The 25373-nt window shown below is 43.2% G+C and overlaps 1 protein-coding gene and 1 pseudogene across 1 annotated transcript in view; both read right to left on the reverse strand.

Moving 5' to 3' along the window:
* Window positions 1-5132, reverse strand: part of LOC106590429 (histone-lysine N-methyltransferase 2C) — a 235249-nt gene extending 230117 nt beyond the window's left edge. The window contains exon 1 of the mRNA XM_014181457.2: window positions 4260-5132. The gene's annotated coding sequence lies outside the window, so the exon portion shown is untranslated. The remainder of the gene's footprint in view (window positions 1-4259) is intronic.
* A 15806-nt stretch (window positions 5133-20938) lies between these two features.
* On the reverse strand, window positions 20939-22735 carry LOC106590385 (DNA repair protein XRCC2-like; annotated as a pseudogene).
* Window positions 22736-25373: the final 2638 nt, after the last annotated feature.

Genomic DNA, 25373 nt, shown 5'->3' on the forward strand with positions numbered 1-25373 from the left:
GGATTATTAGGGAAATCGTTCTTCTTGCAAAGCATGTAAACGTTTTAATCAAACTAGTATATTAAATCGGACTATCCACAATAAATCGCATTATTGTGTGCATGTAACCGTACTCATAGTGCATATTACAGACCACAACACCTGTTCTACACTATAGGCCTAACCTTCTACATAAACGTTCTGTAACGTTAAACCCTCCTAAATAGGCCCCTCAAATCACCAATTTCTTCCTACTGAACACAGCAATGGTTGCACAAGCATTAGTACGACAAGGAGGGGCCTGCAAGCAGCTAAGTGGGTGTTGACGATTCTCTCAGCTAATTTAACAACCACGACCATCACTGCCACAACAGTTTGCAATCCATTTCTGCAACGATGCCAAGAGACTGTAGGCTCTTAAGAATGGAAGACCAGCATGCCTTTTTTTAACCTCAAGACTTCCTGAATGTCATTTTATGCCTTTCAAAGATTTGCTAGAATGCACTATATAGCAATCCGACACCCTAAGGATGACTAATTTCTCCAACTGATAGGTTTATCTTCACCATTAAGGGTAGCTACCAAGAGGCAATAATCTCCAGAATCTGTTTATTATTATTATTTTTGTCATAACAGCCTCACAGATATAGTTCTGTTGACATGGAGCCCAGTCAGCATTTGCACTGTAAGTGACATAGGAATATGTGTTATGAATGTGGTATGAAGTCCTTATGTATTAGGTACCCTTCAAACAGTGAAAATAGTGATACTAAATAATCTTCCTTCTTGACGTTATTGGTGTCCTTTGAGCTTTGCAAAAATCATGCTCAAAACTGAAACCCTCCGGCTTCTATTACACAGGCAGCCCAATTCTGATCTTTTTCCCAATAATAGTTTTTTGACCAATCAGATCAGTTCTGAAAAAATCTTAGGTGAAGAGATCTGATGTGATCGGTGAATAGATCAATTAGTGGAAAAAATATCAGAATTGGGATGCACGTGTAAACACAGCCTCAGATTTCACCTGTGTGGCACAATGGTCTTCGAAACAAAGTGGGGTGTTGAGACCTATCATGTCAGGGAGGACTGCATTTTTTCCAGCCCTCCATCTTCGCTAGGTTCCAAGTAAGCACTACAGGACCATGACATGTTTTAGACTGATTGCATTTGCTGTGGTGAAATGAAGATTAATTGAGCCATTCCATGTCCTATATTCAAGGATCTTCCCTGAATTTCCCTGCCATGTCATCCTATCACTCTTCGACAAAACAGTTATGAAAACTTCATGGTCGGCTTCCCAAACAAAGATTAATTTGAATCCAAGGAACCAGCCTTCAAAGTTCCTTAAACAGTAGCCATAAACTGTCTACATTCACACAACGTTAAAGCCAAATTGTCCAAGTCAGACATCTCACATTTTAATGATGACATCAGACCTGGAACACTGACAACACTGTTTTTAAGATGGTAAGTGACGACTAATGTTCTCAACTCCTCCCACCTCTGCTCCAATCAATAAAAGCTTCCTGGTGTGTGTTCCTTGACAACGTCCTCCACTACTGACAATCCTCTTCCGCTCGCTTTCTGCACACTGTCCTCCACTTTTACCTGTCTGCAACATTCCGTCTTCATCGTCCTTCCCTGACTAACAATGCACATAGCTTCTGATAACATTTTCCTTAGCTCTTCACTGTCTTAAATGCAATTTATGCTTGATCTGAAAATGTGGTCAGAGATGTCGTATGACGATATTGCGGAACCTCTGGTGACATGCAAAGGCCAAATTAAACTCCATACCGCATCGCCATGCGCCTCAAATGGAACAATGCAGAGGGCTCCGTATAGCTCCACATTGACATGATTGGTTGACAGTAGGTGGGGGCGGTACATCCTGTATAAAAAAACTCACGTCATTGACAACTTCCTTCACAAAAGCTCTGCTCCGCTAAGCGCAAGAAGTATGAAAGCCAGGACATCTGCAGAGGCTGCATCGTAGTAAATGCTGTACGGCCACTTCAGACATCGAAAAGACCACGCAGAGCCTTTTACATAACGCTGTGGCACAGAGACAAAAATGGATCAATATGAAATGAGACATCACCTTGTTATTCTTGGTTCTACGGCTTGACTTCACAAGTCTAACTCACATTTTAACTTATATCATACCAAAGTCGCAATAATCACAGGATTAATCTGACATAGTGGGAACGCTAGTTTGGGTCTTTAGCAACTTTGTGACAACATATTGGAATGAAACCCCAAACTAGCATCCCTGTGTCACCAGGATGTCCTCATAAGGATGGGCATTTGACATTTGACTGTTCGAGTACTCACATGATTTTCTGAGTACTCGAATACATAAAAGCTGTTTTTAGAACAAGGCTGTGGGGTTTTACAGATAACATATCCTAATTGCAAATTGGCTTATATACAAAAGTATGTGGACACCCCTTCAAATTACTGGATTTGGCAATTTCAGCCCCACCCATTGCTGACAGGTGTATAAAATCAAGGACACAGCCATCGAGGACACAGGAACTTCATGAAACGGGTTTCCATGGCCGAGCAGCCGCACACAAGCCTAAGCTCACCATGCGCAATGCCAAGCGTCGGCTGGAGTGGAGTAAAGCTCGCTGCCATTGTACTCTGGAGTAGTGGAAGAGCGTTCTCTAGAGTGATGAATCACGCTTCCTGTTTCAGCATGACAATGCCCCCGTGCACAAAGCGAGGTCCATACAAAAATGGTTTGTAGAGATTGATGTGGAAGAACCCTGACCTCAACCCCATCGGACACCTTTGGGCTGAATTGGAACACAGACTGCGAGCCAGGGCTAATTGCCCAATATCAGTGCCCGACCTCACTAATGCTTGTGACTGAATGGAAGCAAGTCCTTGCAGCAACGTTCCAAGATCTGGCAGAAAGCCTTCCCATTAGAGTGGAAGCTGTTATAGCAGCAATTTCATATTAATGCCCATGATTTTGGAATGAGATGTTTGACGAGCAGGTGTCCACATACACATCTCCTTCACTCCAGAATGCCAGCACATTGTAAATATGGTATTGGAACTGACCCTGTATATAGCTAGCTTACTTATCGTGTTTTTGTTCCAGCTTGTTGTTTTTAGTACTACATTGATATTGATTACTGCATTGTCAGGTTTAGAGCTGGCAATAAAGGCATTTCACTGTACTTGAATCTAAAACTTGAATCTACTTGTACATCACCAGGTAACACAGGAGGTTGGTCTCACCTTAATTAGGGAGGACAGGCTCGAGGTAATGGCTGGAGCGGAATAGTATCAACTACATCAAACATGGTTTTCGTGTGTTTGATGGCATTCCATTTGCTCCGTTCCAGCCATTTATGAGCCATCCTCCCTCAGCAGCCTCGATTGCTAGGTAAGGAGTTAGGATTTATTCGTTGATTTGAGAGACGACCATATCGAACAGAATCAGCAGCACTTCTGTCTATAATAACAACTGGATTCCTTGGTTGTCAAGGGCAGGATCTGCATGCAGTGCTGTCTTGAGGTTGAATGCAAAAGAAACATGACTTAAAAAGTTGGGCATAGTTATTGAGAAAATATATTGCAATTCGTGGTTATAATAAACACTGGACTCTCCTCATGTCCTATCAAGAGCCATAACGCGTGTGATTCTCCAATTTAGGCCGTGGAGACCTACTGGGTGTGCAAGCGTTTATTCCAGCCCATCACCAATACCTGACCTGATTAAAATAGTCAAACAATCCTGTATCTTGAGTCTGGGCCATAACATGCAATGCCAGGTGTTGCTAAAGGGCTGGAATGAAAAAATATCCTGGACTGGAGTTGAAGACCTCTGGTTTAAAACGTTCAGGCTCTAATATGCTTAGGTCAAAACCCATAGGCGCAGTTCAAGAGTGGGCATTGGGATTGAATGTATGTTGTTCAAAACTCTGAAAACACAACTTTTTGACTGCATCATTTGATGGTCACAACCCTGCCAAACACTATTGCTTGATCTTCTTGAGTGAGTAGCCGAACCATAGGGTTAAAGTCTCATTAAAACTGAAATGTAAATGCTGAGTTGCCGGCCGTTATGTTGAATTCTAGTACGAAATAGTTTTAGCGAGAAGCTGCGCTCTTCAAAGGCCATATTATAATCAAAATTATAACAGAGAGAGCGCTCTACGGTAACATGATTGGCCACACGGAAATCTTGAAGGGGGCTGGTTCTCACTGCACGTCTGAAAACACATAACTATGAGTAAAATATAGAGAAATACATTACAGCTTACCTTTTAGAACCTAGAAGTGTAGATGTATTTCCTTCATGACCTTTAAAGCAATATGAGAAATGTCATACTTTCGTTTAGTATAAGTGGGGTAAGGGGTGTCGCTGACTCGTTCATCCACCAATTCAAAAATATGGGGGAAGTGACCAGTGCACTTTCGGCGCCTCAAAACCATACAAACTGTTATATCCTTTTATGTATTCTTCAGTTTATTGGCTTCTTAAAAAGTACGTCAATCAGTGAACATTACTACTCTCCCATCGACCACCAAGATTTACTTTCTGCCAGAAAACGCATAAGAATTATAAAATACATCCCAATCGCTTCTTCAATTCTTCACAACAAAATTATTGCAATTAAGATAGATCCACAACTTGAAAAATCCCACAAAATGTTTGTAAAAGCTTTAAAACTATCGAGAGAAATTAAAACGCTTACGGAATTGATGCAATTATTTTTTTTCGCTTCCAGACAACTTAAACCAGTATTAAATCCAACAAGAAACTTTCTCCATTGATGTCATATGGATAAGATGACTGATATAATTTCTTCCGTTGAAACATTCCTGTCAAAATATAGAAAATGTATAAGTTTTCTTCAAAAAATGTGAAATTTAAAGTTGAAGCTTTACTCCATCATGGTGGCCATGTTTAGGATAGACCTAAGCACTGCCTGTCAACGTTCGTCGCGGAAATAGGTCCAATTAAACATTAAGTAAGACGTGTTAGATCAAATAATGGTCGAACAGGAATAAACCATGTTTAAAAAAAAATAAGCTTATACATATGTATAAATAAAAACACATGTCAATTGTAGCATTTTGCGTCAGACCGCGTAATACATGTTATGAAAAAAGTCTCACTGACCCTGCGGAGTGATACATTGGAGCACTATCCAGGTAAAGAGACTTCTCAGTCATCAGCCAAGAACTCTCAAAACATAGATCTGGAGTTCCTAAATAGAGTGGACGGGATTCTGTTTTGCCTAGCCATGCATTCTCTCAATTTCGATTCTTATCTGCTGGTTTTATTCAACAGTGCACAGAGGCAACATAACTGTTATTTTGTGTTAAGTTATTATGGTTGCATACAAGTAGGTAATTCTTTTATATCTGTTGCTACAACAGTCCTTATTCTCAGAGTTATCACATTGTGGAATAGATTATTATTGGTAATGTCTATTGCTAAAATACATTCATATAAAATACAACACAAAGTCTCTACTGTACTAGCTGGTAGGAATGCATAACATAATTAATTGCATTTTGCCTTACACAACAGAAAAGTATTAGGATAACTGTGGGAGTTCTGATCGTTATTAATGGTGTACATGGCATAACATATTATAAGTTGATAATTAAACATTTAGGTATCACACACACACACACACACACACACACACACACACACACACACACACACACACACACACACACACACACACACACACACACACACACACACACACACACACACACACTTATAGCACGGGATAAGGCATCCATTTCTTTTTCGTAAAAGTGAATCACAAATTACATTAAATCACCATGCGTCAACTTCCTTGAGATGACAAATAAGACTTCCCATACATTCATCAACATCCGCCAATGATACTATAGTGTTACATTTTCTATTGATTCTGCTCAGCCCTTTTCATTAGATTTATTTTTCTCACTAATTAGTGGGATGCTCTCTGAGGGTCAAGGATGGGATGGAGGAAGTCCAGACTGGTCCAGGTGCAGGAGGAAATGAGCTTCATGGGTTGAAAGAGGTTCCACTGTCTAATAGGACAGTGCTTCACTGATTCGCTGAGTCCCTCAGAGCTCACTTATATCCTCCTTTTATGTCCTCAGTTGTGTGTGTGCATTTGGGTCAATGAAAGTGTGCTTCTTCTCTACCGTGAGAGCCCGGTTAAGTGTGTTGAGGGGTAGGACTCATATAGTTCAGTTGTTTGTTTTCTGTGGGTTAGGAGAATATTCCATCAACGTTCCACCAAACATATACAGAACATGGTTGCCATGTTCTCCGAACATAAGATATTATTGATCTAGACACTTTTCATGGGAATGTTGCAAGAACATGTGTCCAGCATTCTGTGGGTTAGGAGAATATCCCATCAACGTCCCACCAGCATACACAGAACCTGGTTGCCATGTTCTTAGAACATAAGATATTATTGTTCTAGACATGCTTTGTGGGAATGTTGGAAGAACATTTATTTGTCCAAAGAAAAGTTCATTACACATCACAGAGCCAATCAAGGCCCTGATTGGTGAACCACTGATAGCTCTTTGCCTGTTGGCAATGATACTCCCACAGTGCTTTTAACATACAGTTTTTTCAACTTACATGATTACATTGTACAGTAATTATTATTTAACATGTCCACAGCTGGGATTTGAACTCAGAACCTCTTGGTTCAAGGTGTACCAAGCTTCCCACTACACCACCACATCCACGTCAGGTATTAGTTAATCTGACTATTCTCATAATTTATTATATTTATTATTTCAGCAATTGAAGGGCTTTCTGCATAGTTACCTAATTTTGAATCACTATGATCAATCAAATATTCTATTGAGTGTACTTTTAACAGAGCTGAGATTTATTCAAAGTGCATTCACCCTATTGCTTACACATTTCAAGTTGTTTCAGATCTACATAAGTGCCTAGGGAGGGAAGGCGGGTTGGTGGCTAGGGAGGGGAGAGCTATGGAAGTGGGGAGGAGGGAAGGGGTAATGATTCCCGGGGGGAGTTCTGGGTGGGGAACGACCAATTGGTGGGTTTCCCTGTAGGTCCTGCTTTTTGTTACACATCCATGGGCTTATTAACACTAAAGATAACAATGACATCATTAATAATACATCATTTTTCTTTAAACAATGGCAACACTAGCTATTCTGTCTTGGAATCTGAAAGTCCTAAACTGTCCTCTTGAATGTCTTGATATGGCAAATGATCCAAGAAACACACCTGCTTCAAAAAGACACATAGAATAGATAACCATTTGTACGAACTGGCTGCTTTTTCATCAGCCCCAAACAAAATTAAAGGTGTTTTTATAATTATATATAAGAAAGTCAGAACTACCATCTTGGGTAAAGGCAAAGACCAAGAAGGCAAAATCAGTTTCCTTAAATATAACCATAATGGAAAGAAAATTGCCTTTATTTATGTGTACACTCCAAATTCATATGATCCTATGTTAGAATTAGCTGAATCCATTTCGTTATTGGGACAGGCATGAATGATATGTTGGACAAATATAAGAAGACCGACTACAATCCATGTGCAACCAAGGCTCTCCGGCATACTGTAAACCCTCTGATTACAAACTCATTGATACCTGGCAAGCACATAATCCTAACACAAAAGAGTACACTTTGTACTCATACAGGCAATAACAATTCTCACAAATCGATTTCATACTGTTATCTACACCTCTATTTTCCTTAATCAAGAAAATATAGCTTGTCTGACCACCATGCTTACTACTGCCAACTTAAAATTTTAGAATCTCCTAAAAAAGTCACAAACGTTTCATTACTACAAAATCCTGCACTCTGTGAACAATTTTAAATTGAACAAAATTAATTAATAATGATCAATACAAATTCAGGAGACGACCCCAGGATTCTTTGGGATAACACCAAAGGTTTTATAAAAAAGAATTCTACTGAATTTGAATCTGGGTTGAATCACAATGAAAAACATATCAGATTTGGAAATGTTGTTAACTGTGTAAGAGCGTTATCAGAAAACACTATTTTAAGACCAGGTAGCTATTACTCATTCCCAAGTCAAGACAGAACATAATTTATTGATTAGACAGAGAGCAGAATTTGCCATCCATCAAGTAAGACTCAGCCATTACTTCCATGGTAATCATCACAGTTGTTTACTGGCCAACAAGCTACACAGTAATGATCAGTTGATATACAGTGCATTCGGAAAGTATTCAGACCCCTTGACTTTTTCCAAATGTTGTTATGTTACAGTAATAATCTAAAATGTATTAAATCGTTTTTTTTCCTCATCAATCTACACACAATACCCCATAATGTCAAAGCAAAAACTTTTTATTTTTTTAAATTTAGCAAAATTATAAAGCATAAAAAGCTGAAATATCACATTTCAGGCCAAAGAGTTCAATCTTGGTTTTATCAGACCAGAGAATCTTGTTTCTCATGGTCTGAGAGTCTTTAGGTGCCTTTTGGCAAACTCCAAGCGGGCTGTCGTGCCTTTTACTGAGGAGTGGCTTCCGTCTGGCCACTCTACCATAAAGGCCTGATTGGTGGAGTGCTGCAGGGATGGTTGTCCTTCTGGAAGATTCTCAAATCTCCACAGAGGAACTCTGGAGCTCCTTCAGAGTGACCATCTGGTTACCTCCCTGACCAAGGCCCTTTTCCCGTGATTGCTCAGTTTCGACGGATGGCCAGCTCTTGGAAGAGTCTTGGGGATTCCAAACTTGTATTTCTGTTTTTATTTGTAATACATTTGCAAAAATTCTAAAAAACTGTTTTTGCTTTGTCACTGTCTACTGCAGTAGTGCCTAGGTAGAGGATAGTTGCAAGCCCGTGCTTGCATACTCTCACTTACAGCTCGCTGCCGCCGGCTGGCCCTTGTGGTGAGTTGGGGAGCAGCTTCATGCACAAGTCTCCCCTTGCCGGTACAAAGCCTCTCCATGACCAAGACTCGGGTTAGGCCTCCTCGCGGTGGCACACATTAACTGGTTGTCTTGATTCTCCAAGCTAACTGGCAGGGGATGTCAGAGCAGCAGTGGGCCCCAGAGATGCGTCTGTACAGGCTCACCTCTGTGTGGACACGTCCTGGCAGCCATCATCCACTGTCCTGCTGCCTTGTGGGTTAGTCTGGTACGACAATGGCAAGGGGAGCACACCCTGAGAGAAAAGCAGCGTGCTGGCGGAGCACGGTAGGTGGACGCTGACAGACTGGGGTTTCAGGCTGCCTCCTGCAGCTGTGGAAGATACTGGTCATCCTGGGTTTCCCCCTTGCCACTGGAATTTCACCTTCCTTCAGTGAAGTAGTGCTGTTGGGGATTGCGCATCCTCAGCGGCACTTTAAATAACTTCCTTTGAGCAGGTATCCACGGAAACCAGACTAAAGTCTGACGGTGTTGGGATGTCTGGTGACAGGGGCAGGAGTGAATGCACTGGGAGCCATTAATCAGACTCCTGCACGCCAGCGGCAGGAGCTGGGACTTGAGTGGCAGCTGCTCTCGGCAGACCCCTGTGTGACTGAGCCGCCCTATTTAGGAGCCACACTGCTCACCCCAGCTGGGGAGAGGCCTAGAAAAGGTGGCCTAAAAATTGCCCACTCACTCCATCCAGGATAGGCTACCGCACCTATCAAGAGTTCCACTCAGCAGTTGAAAAAAACGAAAGAAAATAATTCCCCTGAATCTTTTGGACACTGACGATAATAGCGATAGACCCCATCAGAGAACAGCTTTGACTGCTGCAGAACTAAGGCTCTACAACATTGACATTGCTGCCCTGAGTGAGACCAGGTTCCTGGATGAAGGTTCCTTGAAAGAGGAGGGAGAAGGTTACACCTTTTTCCTGGAAAGGTTACCCTCTGGGTGGACAACATCAGCACGGTGTGGGACTGGCAATTAAGAACAGCCTTCTACCCAACCTCACCAAAACACCTGTCAGCATGTGAAAGAGTCATGTCTCTCCGTATCCCCTTAGCCAAGATGCGTTATGCTACTCTTCTCAGTGCATACGCACCAAGGTTACCATCTGAAAATGAGGCAAAGGACTACTTCTACTAGTCACTAGATGAGGCCCTTCACCGCATCCCCAGGAATGACAAGATCTTTCTGCTGGGTGACTTCAACGCTAGGGTGGGACAGAACAACAGGATATGGAGCGGAGTGCTGGGTAGGCATGGTGTTGGCCAGGTCAAGGAGAACAGAATGAGACTGCTAACTCTATGTGCCGAGCACAATCTCATTGTCACCAACGCCTTGTTCCAGCAGAAGAACAAATATAAAACATCATGGATGCACCCACACTCCAAATACTGGCACCTGATTGACTACATCATAGTGAGACGTTCTGACACTAATGACGTCCTGCTGACACCTGCCATGAGGGGTGCAGAATGCTGGACAGATCACCGTATTATACTGGCAAAACTCCAGGTGAGAATACGTCCCCTCCAACGCCTGCAGAAGTCCAGTAAGAGGAGTCTGCACTGTATCCGGCTTGAGAAAACTGTAGTAAGGGATGGTGGACGATTAAGGCACAGGAAATACAAATTTATGCAGACAAAAATGACATGCACAATTTCTACAACTCAACTAAAGCTATCTATGTCTCTAGAAGTTGCTCCATCACCCCCATGAAAACAGCTGATTGTCTGACTCTCTTGAAGGACCAAAAGCAGATCCTGATTAGGTGGGCTGACAACTTTGAAGCACTACTCAATCAGCATTCTCCTACAGAGCACTCCATCCTGGAAGAACTGCCTGTCTGTCCACCCATTCAAGACCTTAACCATTTGCCAACTTTCTAAGAGGTGTTATCAGCTGTCAGTTCCTTCAAGAACAACAAGACCCCTGGCACTGACAGCATCCCGGCAGAGCTACTTAAGACTTCTGCACCAGAACGCTCCACCAGTACATTACTGAGGTTTGGGACCAGGAGATGGTCCCCCAACAGTGGCGAGATGCAAACATTGTTACCATCTATAAGAACAATGGTGACAAGTCCATCTGCGGGAACAGCCAGGGGATATCCCTTCTGGCTGTTGCCGGCAAGGTCCTGGCCAAGGTGATGCTACACAGGCTGGTGAACAACATCACAGAGGAACTGTTACCAGAGTCACAATGCGGCTTCAGAAAGAACAGTAGTACAGTCGACATGATATTCACGGAACAGCAACTCCAGGAGAAGTGCCGTGAACAACATCAGGACTTTTTCATGGCCTTTGTCGACCTCTCCAAGGCCTTCGACACAGTGAGCAGGGAACTACTACGGGGCATTCTACTCAAATTTGGCTGTCCAGACAAATTTGTCAACATCCTTTGCCAGTTCCATGATGGGATGATGGCTTGGGTGGCCATTGGAGGGCAGGAGTCAGTGCCTTTTGGAGTAAGCATCGGTGTGAGGCAGGGATGTGTGCTGGTACTGTTATTCTTTAACATCTTCCTCCTATGTGTCACCCAGCTTCTCCACAAGGAGCTTGAGGACAGCAGTGGTGTTGCGGTGGACTTCAGGCTGGATGGAAACCTGTTCAACATAGGCTCTAAGCAACCACCATGGTTTTGACGGAGCGGGTTCTTGAGCTACAGTATGCTGATGACTGTGCTCTTGTGGCCCACACTCCGGAAGACCTTCAGTCCATCTTTGTAGCGGCTGTGAGGGTCTATAGCAGGATGAGACTGTCTATCGACACCACCAAGACAGAGGTGGTCTTCCAATGGAAATCCAGCCCTCCACCCACCATGCCTGTCTTCACCATTGAACACAAATCACTGGCAATAGTTCCATCCTTCAAATACCTGGGCAGCATTCTCTCTGAGGACTGCAGCATCGATCTCAAAATTCAAAATAGGATCAAGCAAGCATCAGCTGCCTTCAGGAAATTCAGACGCAGGGTCTTCCAAAACAGGGATCTCCACCTCCACACCAAAGTCACCGTCTATCAAGCCGTCTGCATCACCACACTTCTTTACAGCTGTGAAGCCTGGGTCATTTACAGTCGCCACAACAAGCAGCTCAAGTGATTCCATCCTGGGAGTCAACTGGTGCAACTGTGTGCCCCATACATAAATACTTGCTAAGACTAAAACTGCAAGAGTATGGAGGCCATAGTCACCCAAAACCAACAGCGCTGACTTGGGCATGTCATATGAATGTCTCAGGAGCGCTTGCCGCGGAAGATCCTGTATGGACAGCTACATCTTGGCCGAAGGTCTGCAAGGTCAGATGAAGCACTACAAGGACCAGTTGAAAACATTGCTGAAGAAGTGCAACATCAAACCCACAGACCTAGAGGATGCTGCTGTCAACCATTCCACCTGGCGGCTGCTCTGACAGAGCTGTGTACAGAGGTGGGAGGAGGAGAGGAGCACAAAGATACAGCAAAAACAGCATAGGAGACATACAACCATGCCTGCCCTCGCCAACACAGACTGCATATGCCCCACCTGCAATAAAGTTTGTGGATCTCAGATTGGACTCCAGTCACCAAAGAACTCACCGTTAACTCAAAAGGGGAAGTCATAAGCATGTAAGTGTGGGGGTGGGTGTGTGTGTGTGTGTGTGTGTGTGTGTGTGTGTGTGTGTGTGTGTGTGTGTGTGTGTGTGTGTGTGTGTGTGTGTGTGTGTGTGTGTGTGTGTGTGTGTGTGTATGGATTTCTCATCTTTCATGCATTTCTGGAACTTTGGCTACCATATTTGTGCCTTTGTGCACAACCTCGAGATGATTTTCAGATTTTATGTGGTGTTTCTGGACGAAGAGATCACTGCTGCCTTTGCTGAGTTATATTCTGTGTATATTTGGTGGAACGTTGATGGAATATTCTCCTAACCCTTAGAAAACTGGACACGTGAATGTTCTTACAACGTCCCATAAAACCCATCAATCAAATTAATGTGTTATATTCTGAGACCATTGTAACCATGTTCTAGATAAGTTCTGCTTGACATAACTTTAACACCAAAACATGCCAAAAAGATTCTCAGAAGGTTTTTGCTAACAGAGATAGTTAGGGGAACATTCTAACAGAAAACTGGACACTCAAACATTAGGGTAACTTTACGGTTAATGTTACAAAAACATTCTCTCTCCCTAGAATTGTTAGCTGGGTTTGTGGCGCAGCTGTCTAAGGCACTGCATCTCAGTGCAAGAGGCGTCACTACAGTCCCTGGTTTCGATCCAGACTGTATCACATCTGGTCGTGGTTGGGAGTCCCATAGGGCGGCGCACAATTGGCCCAGCGTCGTCCGGGTTTGGCTGGGGTAGGCCGTCATTGTAAATAAGAATTTGTTCTTAACTGACTTGCTTAGTTAAATTTTAAAAAAGAGCAATTTATACAGCCCAGCTCAAGCTAAAGGTTAATTCGAATGATATGTTTTGCCATCCCAAATAATTTCTAATTAATTCAGGGAGGTCTTATTTTGATACAATATGGGATTCATTTTGAATTGCTAATGCCAGGCATTTTTCTTTCAAGCTCAATTGTATATACCTTGAAGGGGACTGCACCGCTCTCTTCCCTGTCGTATTATGCAATCCTAATGGAGTCCCCTCTCCCTATACAACCCAAGCCCTTTGAAACCTGAGAATTGAAAAGAACAAAATAATCATAATTGAACATGCGCCAATCTATTGGTCTTAATTAGCCCTTCTTTGTGTCACGTTCTGCAGGGGTTTAACATTTGAGAGACTTGGAACAGTGGAGGCTGCTGAGAGGAGAACGGCTCATAATAATGGCTGGAACGGAGAGAATGGAATGGCATCAAACCATGTGTTTGATGTATTTGTTACCATTCAACTTATTCTGTTCCAGCCATTACCACAAACCCGTCCTCCCCAATTAACATGCCACCAACATCCTGTGACTTGGACAATACATTTACAAATTACACCAGCTGGAGGTCTCCTGCTGAAGCAACCCTGTGGTTACCACTGGCTCACACCCGCCAGATAGCCTAGCTTAGGCAGTGGCTAGTAGAATATACTGATTGTATTCTTTGTGTATCCATCCTCACAAATGCCAACTTTTACACTGCGTTGATACATGACTACAGTGAGGTTTTATTCATTAAACATTAACACCATGGTAACTTCGGTCCTTTGTACCTACAGTGTATACAGTCGAAGTCGGAAGTGTACATACACTTAGATTGGAGTCATTAAAACTCTTTTTTCAACCACTCCACAAATTTCTTCTTAACAAACTATAGTTTTGGCAAGTCCGTTAGGTCATCTACTTCATGCATGACACAAGGAATTTTTCCAACAATTGTTTACAGACAGATTATTTCACTTATAATGCACTGTATCACAATTCCAGTGGGTCAGAAGTTTACATACACTAAGTTGACTGTGCATTTAAACAGCTCGGAAAATTCCAGAAAGTGATGTCATGGCTTTAGAAGGTTCTGATAGGCTAATTGACATCATTTGTCAATTAGATGTACTATTGTAAAGTGGTTGTTCCACTGGATATCATAAGGTGAATGCACCAATTTGTAAGTCGCTCTGGATAAGAGTGTCTGCTAAATGACGTAAATGTAAATGTAAATGTAAATTTGAGTCAATTGGAGGTGTACCTGTGGATGTATTTCAAGGGCTACCTTCAAACTCAGTGCCTCTTTGCTTGACATCATGGGAAAATCAAAAGAAATCAGCCAAGACCTCAGAAAAAGATTGTAGACCTCCACAAGTCTGGTTCATCCTTGGGAGTAATTTCCAAACCCCTGAAGGTACCACATTCATCTGTACAAACAATAGTAGGCGAGTATAAACACCATGGGACCACGCAGCCGTCATACCGCTCAGGAAGGAGACGTGTTCTGTCTCCTAGAGATGAATGTACTTTGGTGCGAAAAGTGCAAATCAATCCCAGAACAACAGCAAAAGACCTTGTGAAGATGCTGGAGGTACAAAAGTATCTATATCCACAGTAAAAGAGTCCTATATCGACATAACCTGAAAGTCCGCTCAGCAAGGAAGAAGCCACCGCCCCAAAACCGCCATAAAAAAGCCAGACTACGGTTTGCAACTGCACATGGGGACAAAGATCGTACTTTTTGGAGAAATGTCCTCTGGTTTGATGAAACAAAAATAGAATGTTTGGCCATAATGACCATCGTTATGTTTGGAGGAGAAAAAGGGGGAGGCTTGCAAGCCGAAGAACACCATCCAAACCGGTGAAGCACGGGGGTGGCAGCATCATGTTGTGGGGGTGCTTTGCTGCAAGAGGGACTAGTGCACTTCACAAAACAGATGGCATCATGAGGAAGGAAAATTATGTGGATATATTGAAGCAACATCTCAAGACATCAGTCAGGAAGTTAAAGCTTGGTTGCAAATGGGTCTTCCAAATGGACAATGACCCCAACCATACTTCCAAAGTTGTGGCAAAATGGCTTAAGGACAACAAAGTCAAGGTATTGGAGAGGCCATCACAAAGCCCTGACCTCAATCCTACAGAAAAAGTGTGTGCGAGCAAGGAGGCCTACAAACCTGACTCAGTTACACCAGCTCTGTCAGAAGGAATGGGCCAAAATTCACCCCACTTATTGTGGGAAGCTTGTGGAAGGCTACCTGAAACGTTTGACCCAAGTTAAACAATTTAAAGGCAATGCTACCAAATACTAATTGAGTGTACGTAAACTTCTGACCCACTGGGAATGTGATGAAAGAAATAAAAGCTGAAATAAATAATTCTCTCTACTATTATTCTGACATTTCACATTCTTAAAATAATGTGGTTATCTTAATTGACCTAAGACAGGGAATTTTTACTAGGATTAAATGTCAGGGATTGTGAAAAACTGAGTTTAAATGTATTTGGCTAAGGTGTATGTAAACTTCCGACTTCAACTGTAAGTTGGTAGCGCATGATGCTTGTAACCCAACGGTAGTGGGTTCAAATCCTAGGACCACCCATACGTAAAATGTATGTAAGATGCTGTGGATAAAAGTGTCTGCTGAATGGAATATTGCTGTCAGTTGTACAACTGAATGTAGCCAACTGTAATCTGTCTTTTGCATTTAACCCACCCCCTCTGAATCAGAGGTGTGGGGGGCTGCCGTAATCAACATCTACGTTTTCAGCGCCCAGGAAACAGTGGGTTAACTGCCTTGCTCAGGGATAGAGTGACAGATTTATCAGATCGGGGATTTGATCCAACAACCTTTCAGTTACTGGCCCAATGCTCTAACCACTAGGTTGCCTGCCACCCCTTATGATTCTGCAATCTGTTATTCTTTTTAAACCAGTCAGCAGTGATGGAAAGACGAATGCATGGCACATAGGAGACTAAAGACCATCACTCTGGATTTAATGGAGTTAGGTTAGTTGGCAACTTCCATTATGTTTTACCTTATTTCCCTATTTCTCAAAGCCTAAATAAAACATACACACACATTCAACTAAACACATAGCCAAATAATGAACCAAGAACCATTGGTCTCTTGTCTTCTAATTAGGGATATGTTGTTGAACACTTCTTTTTCTTAACACCAGGCTTGGACTACTAAGGATATCATTCAGAGCCATAAGCCCTCCCCAGGCATCAAGCCTTTTGTTAACTGCTGAAGAACGCACATAAAATCAACAGCAATAAACAAATCAATTAAGAGGAACTTTCTCCCTTTTGTGCACCGCTTGGCATTCATTTGATTTTCTGAACCAAAGTTAAAGACTGCTGTGCTGTCATGGTCCTTGAGTCGGCCAGTTTAATGTGGGCATGGGGACCCAGTTGCAATCAGTAGGTAAACAAATGGATAATTTGGGGTTGGGTCCATTTGATATTGAGCCTGTGTGGCATAATCCGTTTGATATTGATCCTATGTGGCATAATTAATTTGATATTGAGCCTGTGTGGCATCATGTAATGTGCATTACATAAAAATAGATTGATAGCTTGTGCTGACAACATTTACACACATTTGCTGAAAAGGGATTGAGCTATCTGGCCTCTAAGTGGGATTTTGTGAACTAGTATTGTTACTGGTATACCAGGAAAACTAGAATTAAGGTGATGCCTTTATAGCCAAGAGCAACACCGTGTGAATATGGATTATGAAGGAGAGTATGGGTTATTATTGAACATTTCAAACATGACTGATAATATGAAGATGCACAATTGTATCATTCATGCTGGGGGACATTCAAGTTGAAGGCCAGTGTATACAGGGCATTCAGAAAGTATTCAGACCCCTTTACTTTTTCCACCTTTTGTTACGCTACAGCCTTATTCTAAAATGGATTAAATAAATCTACACACAATAGCCCATAATGACAAAGCGGAAACATGTTTTTAGAAATACCTTATTTCCATAAGTATTCAGACCTTTTGCTATGAGACTCGAAATTGAGCTCCGGTGCATCCTGTTTACATTGATCATCCTTGAGATGTTTCTACAACTTGATTGGAGTCCACCTGTGGTAAATTCAATTGATTGGACATTATTTGGAAAGGCACACATGTCTATATAAGGTCCCACAGTTGACAGTGCATGTCAGAGCAACAACCAAGCCATGAGGTCGAAGGTATTGTCTGTAGAGCTCTGAGACAGGATTGTGTCAAGGCACAGATATGGGGAAGGGTACCAAGAAATGTCTGCAGCATTGACGGTCCCCAAGAACACAGTGGCCTCCATCATTCTTAAATGGAAAAACTTTGGAACCACCAAGACTCTTCCTAGAGCTGTCCACCTGGCCAAACTGGTCAGGGAAGTGACCAAGAACCTGATAGTCACTCTGACAGAGCTTCAGATTTCCTCTGTGGAGATGGGAGAACCTTCCAGAAGGACAACCATCTCTGCAACATTCTACCAATCAGGCCTTTATCGTGGAGTGGCCAGACGGAATCCACTCCTTAGCAAAAGGCACATGACAGCCCGCTTGGAGTTTGCCAAAAGGCACCTAAAGGACTCTCAGACCATGAGAAACAAGATTCTCTGATCTGATGAAACCAAAGTTGAACTCTTTGGCCTGAGTGCCAAGCGTCACGTCTGGAGGAAACCTGTCACCATCTCTACGGTGAAGCATGGTGGTGGCAGCATCATGCTGTGGTGATGTTTTTCAGCGGCAGGGACTGGGAGACTAGTCAGGATCGAGGGAAAGATGAAAGGAGCATAGCACAGAGAGATCCTTGATGAAAACCTGCTCCAGAGCGCTCAGGACCTTAGACTGGGGCGAAGGTTCACCTTCCAACAGGACAACAACCCTAAGCACACAGCCAAGACAAAACAGGAGTGGCTTCGGGACAAGTCTCTGAATGTCCTTGAGTGGCCCAGCTAGAGCCCGGACTTGAACCCGATCAAACATCTCTGGAGAGACCTGAAAATAGCTGTTCAGCGATGCTCCCCATCCAACCTAACAAAGCTTGAGAGGATCTGCAGAGAAGAATGGGAGAAACTCCCCAAGTACAGGTGTGCCAAGCTTGTGGTGTCATACCCAAGAAGACTCAAGGCTGTAATCACTGCCAAAGGTGCTTCAACAAAGTACTGAGTAAAGGGTCTGAATACTTATGTAAATTTGGCAGGTAAATGCTCAAATAGGCCTTGTTTGTGCATCCCTATCACTAGCTATCACACTACCTAACAGTGAAAACAGAGGGTGAGTGCGGAGCATCACTTGGCCAAGCTAGAGCAGCTTGTGAAGTTGCTGGAGCCCTTTGCAATCCACACCGATCAACTTGAAACTGACAGCCAGTCGCTGTCTAATGTGGTACCGTGCCTTCTCAACCTTGAGGCACACTTGCAGTCAACTACTGTTGCAAAACAGTCGGCACAGGTCCAACTGAAGTCACTGGGTGAGTGCTTCACATGCATACTAACTCCTCTGGTAGCCAAACCCTGCAGCAGCTTGCCCGATGGACTCACTTCACTCAACAGAGATGGAGCCACTGATGAGGGAAGCAGAGTATTTTGTAATTCAGCAAATCAGAGAGTACAACCATGGAGCAGCATTACCCCAGGACAATGCCAGCACGATGAATCCAGCGAGGATCTCGACCCCAGTGCTTCAGAAATATAGCTTCCTCACATCGAAGATTGTGTCTGAGGTCACTGTTCAGGCGGAGTGTCAACCTGGCAGGGCATTAAGTTCCCCGTGCAGGGCTCTACGCTGACCTTTTTTTACAAAAAAGGTCAGTTGAAAAATGTAGGCGCACACAAATACATTTAAAAGCACAATGACAAATATTTGAGGTATTAAAGCTAGAATCCTTAATTTTTCGAGGCACCCTGGTGCTCCTAAATTAAAATTCCAGGTAGCACAGCAAAATATTTAGCCACATATGAGAGTAAAATGGGTGCACTGTAGAGCCCTGCCCTTGTGAGCTGTGGAAATATCTGGAAGAGGTAAAGGGTGTCTTGTTTACAGAGTCACCTCTTCAGTTCTGGCAGGCAAGGATAGCTGTTTATTCAAAGCTGTGCCCTGTGGCACTGGATCTGGCTTCTGCCCCTGCTATAGGAGGATGTGTTCATTGTAATGGCTGTGATGGAAGTAATGGAACGATATTAAATGTATCAAACATATGGAAATCACATGACTCCGTCCCATTAATTCCATTCTAACCATTACTCCTATAGCTTCTCCCACCTGCCTCCACTGCATAAACACAACCTCAAATGGGCCATGACTTCATTTGTTGTTTTCTCCTCTATCTTTCGGTTAGATAAAGGTAAAGGTACTTGATTTTTCTTATATCTACTATTAAAGTTAAAAAAGCATTGGATTGGTATAAACATGGCACTTATCCAGTCTAGGAGCCTTTCCTTTTAAATCCAAGTCACATTAGGATCGGTTTATAGTTAAACCTAACCAAACCCATGTCCCGACCCATCACCTTATGTATTACTTTCCCCCAGAGGCAAGAAGTGACATCCCAAAAAAGGGCATAGGCCCACCCACTTGGGAGCCATGCCCACCCACTGGGGAGCCAGGCCCAGCCAATCAGAATGAGTTTATCCACACAAAAGGGCTTTATTACAAACAGAATTACTCAGTTTCATCAGCTGTTCGGGTGGCTGGTCTCAGACCATCCCGCAGGTAAAGAAGTTGGATGTGAAGGTCCTGGGCTGGTGTGGTTACGTGTGGTCTGTGGTTGTGAGGCCGGTTGGACGTACTGCCAAATTTTGTAAAACAACGTTGGAGGGAGAAATGGTAGGGAAATTATGGTAGGGAAATGAACATTGAATTATCTGTCAAGAGCTCTGGTGGACATTCCTGCAGTCAGCATGCTAATTGCATGCTTCCTCAAAATTTGAGACATCTGTGGCATTGTGTTGTGACAAAACTGCACATTTTAGAGTGGCCTTTTACTGTCTCCAGCACAAGGTGCACCTGTGTACACCTGTCAGATGGATGGATTGTCTTGGCAAAGGAGAAATACTCACTAACAGGGATGTAAACAAATGTGTGCACAAAATTGGAGAGAAATAAGCTTTTTGTACATATAGAAAAATTCTGGGATCTTTTATTTCAGCTCATGAAACATGGGACCAACACTTTACATGTTGCGTTTATATTTTTGTTCAGTATAAATAAAAACTAGTAAATCAAGTCTGAAAACTAACTGAAACTAAATTGAATGTCAAATAAAATCTAAAAATAGAAATAAAAACATATATTAAATCACAAAACTATAATAACCTTGGTCACATGACATAGGACAATGAAGTACTGGAGTGAACAGCTGCTGCTGGTTGGAGGAGGGGTGGGTGGGTACTTTTATCAACTCTTCTTTGAGTAATAACAAACCATTCAGTGTCTAATTACTCTGTAAGGCTTGCCTTATAGAACAGAGAGCCGTGAAACAATACAAGGATCCACAGGGAGGGAACAAAACCCTGCTATTATGTACAGTACAGCTGGTCTCCGTCAATGAGCTACTAGCAGCCTGGGTTCCACGGGATGATTGACTGACAATGACTGTGTAATTTGTTGTTTATCTATGGTATCGCTGTGGGATGCTGGTTGGGTGTCCAAAGTCAGGGGATAAATTGAGTAGGGGGAGAGTTGTCCTGCTTGAACACGAAGACCCCATTTAAATAGCAGTGCTTGCTAGATTGACAGCACTCCCCATATTACAAGCTAGGCCTGAACCTGGGAATTGATGTTGTGCATCAAAAGTGGAGACCAACAGCCCATGAAAAATATAAAACTATCAATCACGCTAAGTGATTAAGGAAGTCCTAAACAGGGTGAGTTTGGTTAACACTTACTGTACCCCAGACTAAACCTGAAACTGGATGACTGAGCTGTAGATACTCTGCTCCATCCACTCTACCCTTGAACTGCCTGTCAAAACTCTGCCTCTGTCAAATATGCTCATCCCTAAAAGACTTAAAGAAGATCTCATGTGAAGAGTAATTTCAGGTTTACTGATATAACACACCATGAAATATTGCAGGCCTTTAGGCTTTCATGAGAATATTTAACCTACAGCTATCGCTACAGAGTAAAGCATATTTAACCGCTTGCATTATATAACTAAATATTCAGTGCTTCAATGAAGAAAGGCATTACTGCTCAATGAACAATGTAAATATTTATGTAAAATGAAGACTTTTATGGTGAGGGATGGAGGGTGTGTATAGTAAACAAAGATACATGTTTTGCTATAGCAGCAGGATTTATAGCATAATAACCTTAGAGTTCCCTTTGGCGTACCACGGACACTCCGGACCAGACCAGAGGAATGCTACCTATCAAAAGCAAGTTCTCAGAACTTAACTGGTGTGATTTCTTTTCAAAACATTTGCGACCTCTGTGTGTAACAGTTGCCCTATCTTACTCTCTTTCCCCTCTTAACAAAACAAATAACATAATAACCATCCACATTTGGTGGATTTAAAATAATCCAACAACTGTTAGAAATAAAATCACTAAAAGTTGCTATAGTTCAAAATTATTATTCTATCAGTTGAACACATCCGGAATTGGAATAGAATTCAATTAAATGAGTTCAACAACATTCCTTATAAAAACTGAACCCCCTTTACATTACACAGAACGAGGAGTGTTTAGCGCCTCGTCTTTGTGGTGGTGTATGCAGTTGAAAACACCTGGTTTCTGTCCTTGGTCACGTCTCCTTGTGTGTCACTAGCCTCTGCCAATCCCTGCTGATGTAGGCCTTGTCACAGTCTGAGGCATGGGAGGAGGACCACCGTCTCCAGGAGGAATACGATGAGGATGGCTCAGAGGGCCCAGGTGTCATGGCTGCTGTGTCAGCCTGATCCGAGTGCCCGTAGTTCCTGATGTTGGCGTGCGTGGTGGCGAACACCACAATGAGGTAGTCCCTTAGCAGCCGGGCCAGGGGCTCTGAACACTTCCTGAGTATGGCTTCCTGCTTGGCCACGCTCTCCTCTCCGCTGCTCCGGTCCACCCAATAGAAGGCTGAGATGCTGTCGATGACCAATAGGCACAGGGCGGGCCGGCTGCAGAAGGTATTTTCCAGATAGTGCAGTGTGAGAAGCAGCTGGACTGAGCTGGAGCAGAGGACCACGAAGAGTCGGCCCAGGCAGGCTCGCACCCTCTCCTCAGGCACTACCACGCATCACCATCCTCCCCTTTGGTGTCCTCCCCCAGGCGCTGCTCCAGTACTTTCACCAGACTCAGCATGTCAAAGTGGTAGTTGGTGTCCACGTACATGACCTTCACTTCCGGGCCGCCCCGGTCGGTTGGGAGGATGCAGTGGGTCACCAGATTGAACAGAGTCTGCGTCTTCCCATTGCCCTCGTGCCATGGAACTCCACAACGTCACCTGGAGAGAATCAAATCAAATGTATTTATATAGCCCTTCTTACATCAGCTGATATCTCAAAGTGCTGTACAGAAACGCAGCCTAAAACCCCAAACAGCAAGCAATGCAGGTGTAGAAGCACGGTGGCTAGGAAAAACTCCCTAGAAAGGCCAAAACCTAGGAAGAAACCTAGAGAGGAACCAGGCTATGAGGGGTGGCCAGTCCTCTTCTGGCTGTGCCGGGTGGAGATTATAACAGAACATGGCCAAGATGTTCAAATGTTCATAAATGACCAGCATGGTCAAATAATAATAATCACAGTGGTTGTCGAGGGTGCAACAGGTCAGCACCTCAGGAGTAAATGTCAGTTGGCTTTTCATAGCCGATCATTGAGAGTATCTCTACCGCTCCTGCTGTCTCTAGAGAGTTGAAAACAGCAGGTCTGGGACAGGTAGCACGTCCAGTGAACAGGTCAGGGTTCCATAGCCGCAGGCAGAACAGTTGAAACTGGAGCAGCAGCACGGCCAGGTGGACAGCAAGGAGTCATCATGCCAGGTAGTCCTGAGGCATGGTCCTAAGGCTCAGGTCCCCCGAGAGAGAAAAAGAAAGAAAGAGAGAGAGAAAGAGAGAATTAGAGAAAGCATACTTAAATTCACACAGGACACTGGAGAAATACTCCAGATATAACAGACTGACCCTAGTCCCCCGACACATAAACTACTGCAGCATAAATACTGAAGGCTGAGACAGGAGTGGTCAGGAGACACTGTGGCCCCATCCGATGATACCCCCGGACAGGGCCAAACAGGCAGGATATAACCCCACCCACTTTGCCAAAGCACAGCCCCCACACCACTAGAGGGATATCTTCAACCACCAACTTACCATCCTGAGACAAGGCCGAGTATAGCCCACAAAGATCTCCGCCACGGCACAACCCAAGGGGGGGGCGCCAACCCAGACAGGAAGACCACGTCAGTGACTCAACCCACTCAAGTGACGCACCACTCCTAGGGACGGCATGGAAGAGCACCAGTAAGCCAGTGACTCGGCCCCTGTAATAGGGTTAGAGGCAGAGAATCCCAGTGGAGAGAGGGGAACCGGCTAGGCAGAGACAGCAAGGGCGGTTCGTTGCTCCAGTACCTGGAGAGAAGACGTGACTACTGTGGTTATTTCTTTATATGGACTGACATTGTTCTGTCTTGCTGTCTAAACAGCAGTTAAATTAGTCTATAGGGCCAAACTATCTTGAATTGGTCCAGGAAAGATGTCAGGTTCAATGTCCCTCAATGATCATCTCCCCTCCAATCTAGCAAACAACTAAAGGAAAATACAAACTCACTTGGTTAAAAAAAACGAAAGCTTCATGATCCATATGCCAATTCTGATTTTACTTTGATAACAAAGTACTTCTAGCTGCTTACTTGAAGTTCAAGTTCACCTTCAGTAGTCATATTTAGCAATACACACAAAACACAATAATAAACATAATTGGATTTTAGGCAAAATGGTCTTCCCAATGACATCATACCAATCAATAACAGTCTCTGGCCAACGGCGGGAAAACAGGTTGGAAATAACCAGTGGCATGTATTCAGCCAGGCTTCAATAAAAATGTATCAAATCAAATAACACATAAATATGTAATCTTATTGTCATGGCTTCCACAGTGATTTTACCCACCACTACTGAAAATAACAGAGTATCTTCAACCAAGATCAGAACACTAGTGTAGGACACAACCCTGCAATGCAGGACCCACAAACACTGGGGGCCCAACCCCTGGAGGAGCCCCTCCCAAAGTGTAGAATAATATGAGATAGTTATAAAACTGCACATTTTTCTCTCTGCCCCATGGAAAATGTGTAGAATTGCAGGAAGTTAGCTTTTCCCATAAAAGGGACATTGAGGGGCACCGCGAAACCGCAAATCACTATAATATTTGCAATAAATTCATGTAGCTAAGTAACTGGGATGTGTCTGTGTTTAACGTTACTAGATCGTGTTGGACGGAATACATTGTAAACAGTTATCTACATACTCGTTAACCGGTATGGAGTGTCAGTATAGTTTGATTGCGCGTAGCAATGTTGAATACAAACACTTAAAATAAACAGGTATAGGTGTATGCTGGTGTAAAAAATAGCTAGTGTACATTTGGGAAAGACTTGACCGAATTGTGCGCTGTTGGTGGGAAATGCGCACGTGACGATGGTGGCAAAGTCCATATATCGTCATGACATCAAATTAGTTTCTTACAAACCTTTCGTCGGATACTTTTTTACACTTATAGATTAGTTCGAGACATATTTGTGCACCGTTCTCTGTCATTTATGTAGTCATCTTCTCTTGCTTGCTGTCAGGAAATAACGCGCATTTTCAAATAGTCTTCCTTGCTTGTTGAAAATGTACCGTAATATCTGGCATAGATGAGCTATTGAATTTGTTACAGGATAGTTATCGTGCCTCTCTGGTAGACATAATGAAATACATAATGAAAAATAGTTGAGTATAATTGCTCTTAATCCCAACGTTATCAAGAATAAAGGCTATTAGCTTGTGTGACAGAATATTCGTCACCTCCTTTTTATTAGGCGCGTGAATAATACAAACAAGGTTGCCTAACAACTCGTGGCCAGAGAGGAAACAGTGGG

This window comes from Salmo salar, chromosome ssa29 (genome assembly GCF_905237065.1).
Source record: "Salmo salar chromosome ssa29, Ssal_v3.1, whole genome shotgun sequence".
Taxonomy (NCBI): Eukaryota; Metazoa; Chordata; class Actinopteri; order Salmoniformes; family Salmonidae; genus Salmo; species Salmo salar.